This window comes from Oratosquilla oratoria, chromosome 42 (genome assembly GCF_046742065.1).
Source record: "Oratosquilla oratoria isolate Oo_2021 chromosome 42, ASM4674206v1, whole genome shotgun sequence".
In the NCBI taxonomy this organism is placed as follows: domain Eukaryota; kingdom Metazoa; phylum Arthropoda; class Malacostraca; order Stomatopoda; family Squillidae; genus Oratosquilla; species Oratosquilla oratoria.
Genome location: NC_134818.1, coordinates 14095902 through 14108602, shown reverse-complemented (window position 1 = coordinate 14108602; position 12701 = coordinate 14095902). Strand labels below are relative to the sequence as shown.

The 12701-nt window shown below is 36.1% G+C and overlaps 1 protein-coding gene across 1 annotated transcript in view; it reads right to left on the bottom strand.

The window, feature by feature from the left end:
- The window catches only part of LOC143021510 (S-phase kinase-associated protein 2-like), a 35666-nt gene that overhangs the window by 21941 nt on the left and 1024 nt on the right, over positions 1-12701 (bottom strand). The gene's annotated exons all lie outside the window — the stretch shown is intronic.

The window sequence follows — 12701 nt, the reverse complement described above, 5'->3', positions numbered from 1 at the left end:
AAGAATTGAAGCTAAGGCAAAAAACGAGGAAAGAACGGAGTCAGAGAAAGAGAGATTCTATTGGAGAGTAGTGAACATGAAAATAAAGCAGTTCGACATACTAAAGAAAAACATAAGGGAAACAGAGAACACAATGGAAGTGGCAGAAAACTAAGAGTGTCTTACACAAATATAGATGGATTGATAACAGGATTGAATGAACTGAATGATTATTTGAAAGAAAAAGAACCGGACATAATGGGAATTGTAGAAACAAAATTAAAAGGCCCACTACCACCCAACAGTGTAGGACATGATACATACAATTATTGGATTAGAAACAGAGAGAAAAAACAAGGGGGTGGAGTTATGTTCCTGACAAAGAAGGATATAAACGTGAAAGGTGTCATATATGGAAAGAATACAGTAGAGATGATTATGATAGAAGTGGAAGACCGAGATAAGAAGAGCAGAAAATTTGTGATCAACTATGTGCCTCCGAAAACAGCCTCATGGGAGGAGAATGAACATAAAAGTATGTTAGAGGACACAAAGATAGCATTAACTAAAATAATGGAAGACGGAGGAAGAATAGTTATGATGGGCGACTTTAATTGCAAAGAAATCTGCTGGGAAGAAATGACAGTAAAGAGTGGTGATGACTCATGGGGAAATGCTCTACTTGAGATGATTACTGACCATTCAATGACACAATGGATACAAGAGAACACTAGGTATAGAAATGAAGAAGAACCATCGAGGCTAGACTTAATAATTACATCTGAACCTAGAATAGTGGACAAGATTGAATATAAAACACCAATAGGTAAAAGTGACCACATATTGATTGAACTGGAACTTAATGAAGAAAAATATATGAAAAGAAATGAACAATATAGAAAAGGAAGAATGATGTATGAAAAAACAAACTTTGATAAAATAAGAGAATTCTTCCAACAAGAAAACTGGGAAGAAATATACAAAGAAGAAACATCAGTGGAAGAGAAATGGAATATTTTGACAAAAATTTACAAAGAAGGAGTGGAAAAGTATGTCCCAAGACAAAAACAAGAAAAAGAATATGTAAAATGCTGGTACAACAAAAGTTGTAGGGAGTTAAAAGACAAAAGAGACAAAGCCTGGACCGGATGGAAAAAAGACAGAAGACCTGAAAAATGGAAAATATATACTGGTTATAGAAATGAATATGTACAAAAGTGCAGAGAGGAAAAAAGAAAATATGAAAAAGATGTTATAGAAAAGTGTAAAGATCAACCAAAACTATTCTACAGATTTGTAAACAATAAACTGAAAAACAAACAAGACTTGGAGAAATTAAGACAAGGGGGAGTTGAATTCACTGAGGAAATGGAAATGGCAGAAATTATGAACAAACATTTTAAATCAGTGTTTACAAGGGAAAATATACAACCTGAAGAGATTGAGTGGAAGGAAAAAGTCCCCCCTATGGAAGAAATAGAAGTAACGAAGAATGAAATATTGACACACTTGGGTAATTTTGATGTCAGAAAATCGCATGGGCCAGATGAAATAGCAAACTGGATTCTGAAAGAATGTAGGAATGAACTGGCAGACAAAATACATAGCATAATAAGCAGTTCCTTAAAAGAAGGAAAAGTTCCAGAAGATTGGAAAAAAGCAAATATAGTACCTATATATAAAGGAGGAAATAAAGAAGAACCTACCAACTATAGACCAGTCTCTCTAACAAGTACAATAGCAAAAATATGTGAAAGAATTATCAAAAGTAGATGGGTAAAATACTTGGAAAAAAACAACGTACTAAATCCAAGGCAATTTGGATTCAGACAAGGACGATCATGCGTCACCAATTTAATATGTTTCTATTCAAGGCTAATAGATATAATACAAGAAAGAGATGGATGGGCTGATTGTGCATTTCTAGACCTAAAAAAAGCTTTTGACAAAGTACCACATAAGAAGTTGCTTAAGAAATTAGAATATGAAGGAGGAATACAAGGTAAATTGCTAAATTGGATGGAAGACTTTTTGCAAGAAAGAAAAATGCGAGTAGTGATAAGAGATCAGCACTCAAAATGGAATGAAGTAATAAGCGGTGTCCCGCAGGGAACAGTTCTGGCCCCAATAATGTTTGCTATATATATTAATGATATGGATGAAGGAATTGAAAGCTATATGAGCTTCTTTGCAGATGATGCAAAATTACTGAAAAGAGTGAAAACTGAAGAAGATTGTGAATCACTACAGAGAGATCTAAATAAAGTACAAGAATGGAGTAGGAAGTGGGAGATGGAGTTCAATACAAAAAAGTGTAGTATAATGGAATTTGGAAAAAGCAAAAACAGAATAACAGGATCATATAATTTGGGAGAAGAAGGAATAAAAAGAGTAGAAAATGAGAGGGACCTGGGAGTCATTGTTATGAATAATATGTCACCTGAGAAACATATAAATAAGATTTTTGGAGAAACTTATAATTTAATAAGAACAATCAAAGTGGCATTTACATACCTGGATGAAGAAATGGTGAGGAAAATCCTAGTCACCCTGATAAGACCAAGATTGGAATATGCAGCAACGATATGGTCACCAAGTACAAAAAAATGTATAAAAAAACTTGAAAGAATACAAAGAGCAATTACTAAACTGGCACCAACACTCTCAAAACTATCATATGAAGAGAGACTACAAAAACTTAAACTACAGACACTAGAGCAAAGAAGAGAGAGAGGAGATTTGATAGCTATTTACAGAATCATGAAAGGCATAGAAATTACTGATAGAGAGAATCTGATAAAATGGGATGACAGAAATACAAGAGGACACGGAAAGAAAATAAAAAAAGACAACTATAGAAGAGATTTGAAAAAGAACAGCTTTCCTCACAGAGCAATAGACAGTTGGAACAAGTTAGATGAGAAAGTGGTGTGTGCAAAAACAATACATGAATTTAAAAATAGTTTAGATAAAATGAGATATGAAGACGGGACCTCACGAGCATAGCTCCCCTTCCCGTAAAATACAACTAGGTAAATACAACTAGGTAAATACACATAGCTCCCGTCCCGTAAAATACACACCAGTTCACTCCTTTTGGAATGAAAGATCATAGGATGGGTGGGGGTGAGTGCATGCCTTGGTTAGCTACCTCCATTTCAAGGATGTTAGTGTGCATATATTGAAATAATTAAGCTAGACTGACCCTTTTTTTTTTTTTTTGTAACTTGTAGACAGTGTAGAAATCATTTGAGCAAACTTTTATAGAAATCCATTTAAAAGTACATACATACATATACCAAAGGCTTTTTTCCCCTTACAAGGGAGGTAGCCAAAAAACAAAGGCATAAAATCCACTCCCACCCATTCCATCCCCACATACTCCACTCCCATCCAGCCCCCTTCCTCCCTCTTATCTTGGTTCCTCCTGGATGACGGGTCACCCCTGGATCTCGCCCACTGCCCTGGGACACAGAACATTCACAGCAAGGCTGCTTCATCAAATCGGCAACCCCCCCCCCTCCATCTCCTCATGCAGAAATAAAGATGCGAGAGAAATCCCTCTGGGCTGTATCAATTTATTTTTCACACATACTACCTCACCCCCCATCCCCCACCCACTGCCTTTCATGCATCACAGCATTATCTATACACAACCATTCTCAATTCACCCCATACTTCTGTCCTCTCCCATCCTTCCTCAACAGACATTCCCCTCTTTCCCAATTCCCCTTTTATCCCATCCATCCATCCATCTCATCCTTGGTCACCCCCTCATGTTCACTCTTATGCCTTCCACACCTCTTTTACTAATCTTTCTTCATTAATTTTTTCCATGTGTCCAAACCATCCCAAAATTCTTTCATCAACCCTATATCCCAACTAGGTGTATGTCAATTCCATTTTTTGCCAATGTCAATGACGATACTTATTTATCATTAATTACCAATGCTGATATCAAGTCCGTTTCCTATTCACTTTTAGTTGCCAATGCTGATTCCACTTTATATAATTATAGTATATCAGTTTTAATATAAAGTAATTGAGCTATGATTTTTACTTGCTTTATAATCTATATAGATTTATACATGCCAGACTGGGCTACTTTTTAACTATTTTATTATGTACTTGTTTCCAATTTTTTTTTTTACAAATATTTTCAAACCAGCATCACTAAGCATAATTAATTAGTGGTTTTATTCTATAAGCTAGTAATACATAATCACTAAATACAGAAATACATAAAACAAAAAATTTAAACAATACTTCTTATTATGTTGTTGATGAACAACTAATTAGATAAAACAAACCTTAATATAAACTTTAAAAATGCTAATAAAATACATGTGATACTATTTATAAAGATGCCAATTCTTTAATTTAGTAATTTTTAAGTCTCTAAAGTCTTACAAAAATTGTATTTTTGAATATCAGAACTATTAAGCCAAAATGCATAAAGATGTTTTGTTATATATTTACCTGTCAAAATACATAAAATTCTTTATGATTTGTTTGGCTATAAATTGCTATGGAGTAAGTGTGAGTAAATCCGTCCACCCATTTTTCGCACTTATAAGCAGGTAAAATCAACCAAGTTCACGGACACCCAGACAATTTACTCCCATATTACTCTTGCTTAATTTCTATTGTAGAAACTTTGCAGTTTCAAAATATATATGTTATTTTTAGTTTAATTTTATAAAATACAAAAATAGAAATAAAAATCAATATTATTTGCTCTAACAATTACTCCGACTTGTGCTGTTATTTTAAAAGCATCAACAAAATATTGCCGATGCCAATTCCCATTCTTAAAAAAAATAAAATAAAAAATAAATAAATAAAAAAAAAATTCTCGTAGATGCCGATTCGCCAAAAAAGTGTCTATTCTTGCTGATGCCAATTAATCGGCACACCCCTACTCCCAACTCCTTTTCCACCTCCGTTCTCCTCCTCACATCCTCATTTCTCACTATCCAGCCTAGTAACCACTATCATACTTCTCAGGCACCTCATCTCAAATACATTCAAACTCCTCCTCTCTTATGTTCCATGTTTCTGTGCCACACAGTGCTGTCAGCACAATCACTCCTTCATACAATTTCCTCTTAGCATCCATTCCTAAATGTCTAATTCTCTTCACACTTTTTAATCCCCAAGGCATCTGCTTCTCTCAATCTACATTCTAACTCCACCTCCACTCGTTTCTTTCCCACCACATTCACACCCAAATATCTAAAACTATCCACTTCCTCCAGTCTCTCTCCCTTAATACTCACTTCCATTCTGCTGCCACTTTCTCCCTTTGTATATCTCATCACCTTACTTTTACTCACATTTATCTTGAACTTCCTTCTTTCATACACCTTCCCAAACTTTATCACTAACTTCCTCAATCCCTCCTCTGATCCTGCTACAAGCAGTGTTGTCAGCAAACAACAACTGACTTATCTCCCACTTTTCTCCATCTTTAACCATCTCCAATACCCGACCCATTTCCCTTGCATTTACTTCTCACACTACCCCATCCATATGTAAATTAAACAGTCATGACAACATAGCACATCCTTGGTGAAGTCCTACCTTTACCTCAAACCACTCACTCTCTCCATTTCCAATTCTAACACAAGCTCTATACTCTCATTAAAATTATCGACTTCTCTTAAAAGCTTTCCTCCTATCCCATATATCTGCAATACCTTCCAGTGTGCCTTCCTGCCTACCCTGTCATAAGCCTTTTCCAAATCCATAAGGTCCAAAAAACACCCTTATCTTTTCCTACAGCTTTATCACGTCTTACCACAAAAATCTGATCCATGCAACCGCTACCTGTCCTAAGCCCACTGTTCCTCAGCAATTATTCCGTTCCTCTCAACCAAGACCCTCCCATAAGCCTTCTAACTACACTTAACAAACTGATCCCTCTGAAACTACTATACTCACATTTGTCCCCTTTTCCTTTGTAAAATGGAATTATACATGCACTCCTCCAGTCCTCTGGCACTCTACACTCTCTTAAACAAACATTAAATAACATCAGCCAGTCCACCATCACTGTACCTCCTTTTTTCTTTTTTAGACATTCTTGTCATTTTCCATGACATCTCACCAACACAAAGGGACACAGGTATGGCACCATAAGCCACATCCTAGCATGAGCCAAAAATACCTCACCATCCATAATGTAAATGATTATGGGTGTTGCATTCGACCACTAATAAGTTATCGTAAGCTAGATAATAAGACGAAGGATTATAAACATATTGTATGTTACTTATAATAAATGGCCAGTTACAGAAGTTTTTGCTGTGCAGACAGCAGAGGAATACATAACTAGGACCTCCTGATGCCAGGGTCGGAGGTCACCATAATAATGATGATGCGAAGAAGTAGTCATCACTTTTTTTTTAGCTGCATTTACTATTGTGTTAGATAACTAGCAGTTGATAATTTGTAAGGCTTCTTCACACAAAAATAAAGAAGCAGGTAGTGTGTGTGGGGCTGGGCAAAGTGATAGAATAGGCTATGTAGGCACACATCGGCACCTATCCATGGCACTGATGTCGTGTGGTTCTGGTATAAAAGGCAAAAGACACGGGCATCGCAGAAGACTCCCACCCATACCTCTGTACTTACCCCCCTCGATCCTTGTTTGTAAGTTTAAAGATTGTATTTTCTTTTATGTAAATTAAATTAGTTGCACTCCACCTTTCCTTATCCTCATAAAATGAAATTGATCCTATAAAAAAGGCAAATAGACATACTAGAGACTGGATCTCCCTTCCCAGTTTCACCTTCATCTACATTAACCTTGAAAAAACCTCCTTCCACACATGTTTACCTATCTCTTCACTTACTAGTATAGCCACCCCTTCTCTCCCACATCCTCTCTACACTCCTGAGATCTTCTCAACTACACTCCCAAACTCACAGTTGTCCCTCCCTTTCAACTCGGTTTCAATGCCAATACATCCATCTTTCTTTTCACAAACATACTGCCTATCTCTTCCCTTTTACTCTCATCTGTACCACATCCAAGCACATTAAAAGACCCAAATCTTAGGGTACTGGTTGAAAAACTCCCAGACCCTCTTAAGCCTTTGCTTTTTTTAGGAATGTCCCCTTTGAGGCTACAGGGAGAAGGATGCCTAGTCCTATCCCCATCCCGTTTTTGTCGCCTTACACAACTCAAGTGGAAATACTTGATGGCAGTATTCTTTTCCCACACCACAGGGTTCAGCAAAATGAGAAAATGAATATTCAGATAAGTGCTATAGGACAGTAACAAGAGTGAGGGGAACAGCATAATGGAGGGAGAGTCACACTATAATAAAGTATCATCATTTCTCTAAAGAGATTTCTTCTACCACACACAAAATGATGTGTGGCTCTGGTCCATCGGGGTGCCCCATATAGACCCTGAAGCATCAGCTGCATACTACATAGCAGCTTTTAACCTCCACAATAACATGCAGCCAATGCCCCAGATGGGGGTATTGAAAAGTGAAAAAATAAATAAATAAAATAAAATAAATAAGAATAAATAAAAATAAATAAATAAATAAATAAAATAAGAATAAATAAATAAATACTGTAAATAAATAATATAATAAATAATTTTGTCTTTCACTTTTCTTATATTTTAGTAACAAATAAAAATTGTGATCTTTTGATTTTTTTTTAGAAAACTATAAACATTAATAAAGATTCCCTTTTAACTTACTACTCTATGTCTATAAGTTACACCATGCTGGATTTTTCTTTGTGAACACCCAAATTTTGTAAAAAAAAAAAAAAAAAAAAAAAATCATGTAATTGTATTACTAATCTATAGTTTTATCCTAAGACATAATTCAACAAGATGAATTAGAAAAAAAAGACTAGTACTGTATAAAAAAAATTATATAGAGAAGTTTCCGAGTTATAAGCATAAATGTGACAAAAATACTTTTACTAAGATATTGAACCACAAAGATAAAACAAAAATTTTCACCCTGTATGATGAAACTATGAGCAATATAGATGAAGAAGGCATACTGAAAAATTAGATACCATAACTGAAGTGCAATGTTTTGTGATATTTTCCACATTACTTTATCCCAAAAAATTTTATGGCTTTAACTAGGATATTACAGAAACAGTGATTTATGTTGGGGTCTCATTTCACCAGGGATGAGCCACTTCTCAACATTCAACAGTCCCTAGTTACATAATGATCCACACTAAAAAGGAAAGAAAGGGACAAGGAGAAAAAAAAAAAAAGGCAACAGTAACACTTGAGCAATACACTGAATTGTTACTTCAGATTTCTTACCTTCACATTTTACTGTCAGTATATGTTGACAGATGTACAATATACCCTTCTAAAATTTGACATTAATAAGAAAAACATCAAATGTAAATGTCGAATAGAAAGCTAGTCTTATGCCATGTCCCTTTAAATAGGGACATCACACTCTCGTGATACTTTTTTAAATATTAACCAAAAGTAGTAAATTATGCCGCACAACATTCTTACTTTACCAGTACACTGCGCATACTTCAAATTATTTTTCTAAAAGTTTTTTGCAAAATTGTCAAAAAACTAAACATTTTCAACGTACCAACATCCTTAAAGGGGATAGTATGTAGATACATAGATAGTATGTTCTGTTGGCTTTGCTTGTAATATGTGGAGCAGGAGCTCTTGTGTAGGACCATGTGCCTATTATATTCTTATGTGCTGCTCCATGAGAAGGATATAGGTTTCCATGTGTGGATATTCTAATGCTGACAGTTATTGTTTGAAATATTTGTTTTGTGTTCTTTGTAAGATGTCATTGGTGTAACCATTTCTATGTCACATGCCTGACACAAGATCAACATACATGCAAGGTGTCAACAGGCACTTGCACTTTTCAATACCTCCAACTTACTGACCTTCACATTCCCAAATCATAAACAAGTGACTCAAACATATGACACATCACGCCACCACCCAACAGAAAGTTACCAAAACAAATACATAGTGTCACGAGACACATACAAATCACTCCTTATACCTACCAAACTATACAATCATAACTATGAATCATTATATCATTGACAAATATTATTGTAGAGACAAAATTATTAAGAGAATAGGCAACCTCACACAGAAATGCTAACGAGCCATTTCTGCATATATATGACAGTGACCATGTTGCCATATTGGGACTCTCCCCTCAGAGGGTACACCAGGGGACTCACCCCATGGAGTGATTACCCAGGGACTCTGTCACTGTGGCCCTATACATTACCACAAAGTCCGAAGAGGCTTTATCTTCCCTCCACTACCCTAAAGTGTAGCCTTAACATGTTACATTGGGTATAATAGTATGGATACACAGTTAAAAACTTGAATTTATATTCCTTGTACAATTTTTCACTCTTCCTAACCTTTTGGATGTTAGGTTGTTTTATTATCTCAAACCTGGTGGTGTGATTACTGTTTGAAGGAACAGACCAAAGTTGGAGGCTGCTGAAAGGGCTTGAAGGTACATACATATACCAAGTCTTTTTCCCCCTTACTAGGGAGGTAGCCAAAAAGGAAAAGGCATAAAATCATTCCCACCCATTTCATCCCTGAAAACACTCCACACCCCTCTTAGCACCTCCTAGATGACAGGTCATCCGTCATCTAGGTGCTAAGATGGTTTGAAGGTATTCCATAAAATGTATCAGGAATAAAAGTTGGGACAGACATTGCTGCTTGGTATACCTAAAGCACTGACAATGAAGAATTGTGTGTGTGTGGGGGCTGTAATTTCTTGCATCATACCTCAGGTATCATACACAAAGATGTAATAGGAGTTGAGGCCAGGTGTAAGTTAGCATTAGCATAGAAGGTGGAATCTTTACACCTTTTATTCTTTTTTTTTATGGTAAACTCAGATTACTCCACGTTCTTAAGAGTTCAATTTAGAGTTCTGGTTCTCTGTACTTTAGTAATTGTATGATGTCAACTACTTCCATACTGAATGTTTCATGTAGTTTATATCAAATTGGAACATCGTGAAGGCCTTCAATGTTAGAAATATATTAGAGTTACATTATAGGATTGGGTGCTCCAATATTTGTGTTGACAGGATACAATTACTGGTATTGGATACATGTCAGTGGAGACTGATGGAAGAACGGCTGGTTGCTGTTGCCAGAGATCCTTCAAACTGAATGGGGATTATTAGGTGGCTTTGAAAGGGGAGGGGCATTTCTATGAGAGTGGTTTAAGACACCCCCCCCTTTTTTTTGGGGGGGGAAACCCTTAATAGGTGGTAATTTGGAAAGTGCGAGGGCATTTGGATTCTGGAGTTGAGTTTGACTAGTATTCATTCATTCCTGTTAGGTATGGAGGCAATGGGAGGTCTGAAGAACCTGAACAAATCTTTGTGGATCTTTTGTGGTTTGTACTGGTGTAAGGTGTATTTCTGATTGAACTTCTTGTTCTGAGGCAGGGCAAGTTCCAATGACAAGGGAGTATAGGGGTGATATGTTTCAGATGTTTAGGAAGGGGTTAAATTAGATTATCATTGTAAATAGTTCATTGGCAATATCTCACCACCACCAATGTTGTTTTGTAATTGACTTGCTGGTTTGGTTAGTCAAGGGTAGGCCCATATTGGGGTGTATATATATATATATATATATATATATATATATATACATATATATATATATATTTTTATATTTATATATATATATATTTTTTTTTTTTTTTTTTAAGGGTTTGAGTATTGTGTCAGCTAATGTATTGATGGATATTTGAATTTGGTAAGGATAAGGATATATATATATATATAATATATATAATATATATATTTATATATATATATATATATATACACACAAACACACACATCTTATTGTGGAAGCTCCATGAACTGCTAAGAAGAGGGGGTAACAAGGGTGGTAAATGGGAGTGGAATGGATAGAAGTGGGTGTGTGCCTTTTGACTTGGCTACCTCCCAAAAAGGGCCCTTGGTATATAGATAGGAAGTTGTGGAGGTATGATTATTGTTTGAAGGAACAGATGAAAGTTGGAGACTGCTGCAAGGAGTTGAAAGTATTCCGGCAGTACACATGCTATTGTAAATGAAGCACTGCATGGAAAGGCAAGAAGATTGTCTCCCATCATGAGCTGGTGATGTTAAAGATGAGAATGCACCACTCTTGGCACATTAGTGCTACTTCAAAATGTCAGTTACCACTGACATGAGGTTGTACATGTTGATCAATTGTTCTTGTGTAGTTTGTTGGGGGTTATTCCCAGTGCCTTCGCCACATATTACCACTTCAGGTTGGAGGATTGGGTAATTGTCTCTTGCTGGAAGTAGGATGGTGGTATGGAAGGGGGTTGTTACTTCTGAAGCCACCCTGTCAATGTGATTACTGTCAAGATACCAACACAAGACTATACTCAACAGAAAGCTATGGATTTGAGACACAGGTGAAGTTTGGATTTGCCAAGAATGTATTTTGTGGACCTGTGGGTGGCAAAAGTTGTAGGTGAATGCTTGATAGGCACTATAAAACTGAGATGATCATATAGGATCAGGTAGGGGAGTTATGTATAATATATAGGGTGGTAAAGATGGAAAGAGTTCAAAAGTGAGGTTAGAAAAGGGTTGCCTTTGACATTTATGTTATACATTCAGCCACTTGTTCTACTGCTTCTATTGAGGCATTGGGTCTTTTCTTGAGACAACAAGAGAAAGACTGGGGATGATGACGTGGGTGGGTTTATAGTTGATGGGTTTGGTGGTCTGGTGGGAGTGGAAGGTTGGAAGGTCATGCTGGGGGGTGGAGGGGTTCCGGTGTTTTGTAAGTAGCTTCTCTTGGCAAGATTGTTCAGATGGAGAGAGAAAGGGGTGGGTCATGTTCAGGTAGCAGATACTCGTAAGTGTGTGCAGTTCCAGGTAGTAGATACTCGTAAGTGTGTGCAGTTCCAAGTAGCAGATACTCGTAAGTGTGTGCAGTTCCAGGTAGAGTCACCATGGATCTCATTCAGTTCCAGTTGCTATGATCTCGATCTCAAAAGCACAGGTCTTCTTCATGGATTGTACGCCATGATGTGGATGTTAAATGGTTTTAACTGCAATTTGTGCATTTAACTGGGTTTGGGTGTAAGAAATCATCTGCAGGGGCCAAACAGTATACAAATAATCCCTTCTGAATGGTGAGATAATCACTTGTTAAAAAAGCATCATGGGCAAGAGCATTACCTTCTTATATTGTATTTTAAGTACTTCACATATAAAAATTAAGAGTTGGTATCTTTACAGGTCATTTTTTTGGTTTGCCAGTACTTTGTAACTTTTTTTTATCCAAGATTTTCTAAATGTTCCATGTCTGTATACTCCAGTATTGGGATGTTGACCACTTCCATGTTGTTCTTGAATTTTGCATGTGGTCATGTTTGTATTAAGTTATCTGTAAAGGCTGAGAAGGATATTGGGTTCTTCATTCTAGTTTCATTATTATAAATTTCCTTAGGGCCACATTTGATAAGAATTTTCTTCCCACATTGAAAACATCTTTGTTTATCTCAAAGGAATACTTTTTTTTTTTTTTTTGTAAAAGATAGTCCACTACCAGTATTCACGACCAAGAACCTTAAGTAACCGAAGTTATCATCCATTTCATCTCATTACAGGTTGAACTGGCAATTAAGTTCAAGATATATCAATATCACATAAAAATAACTG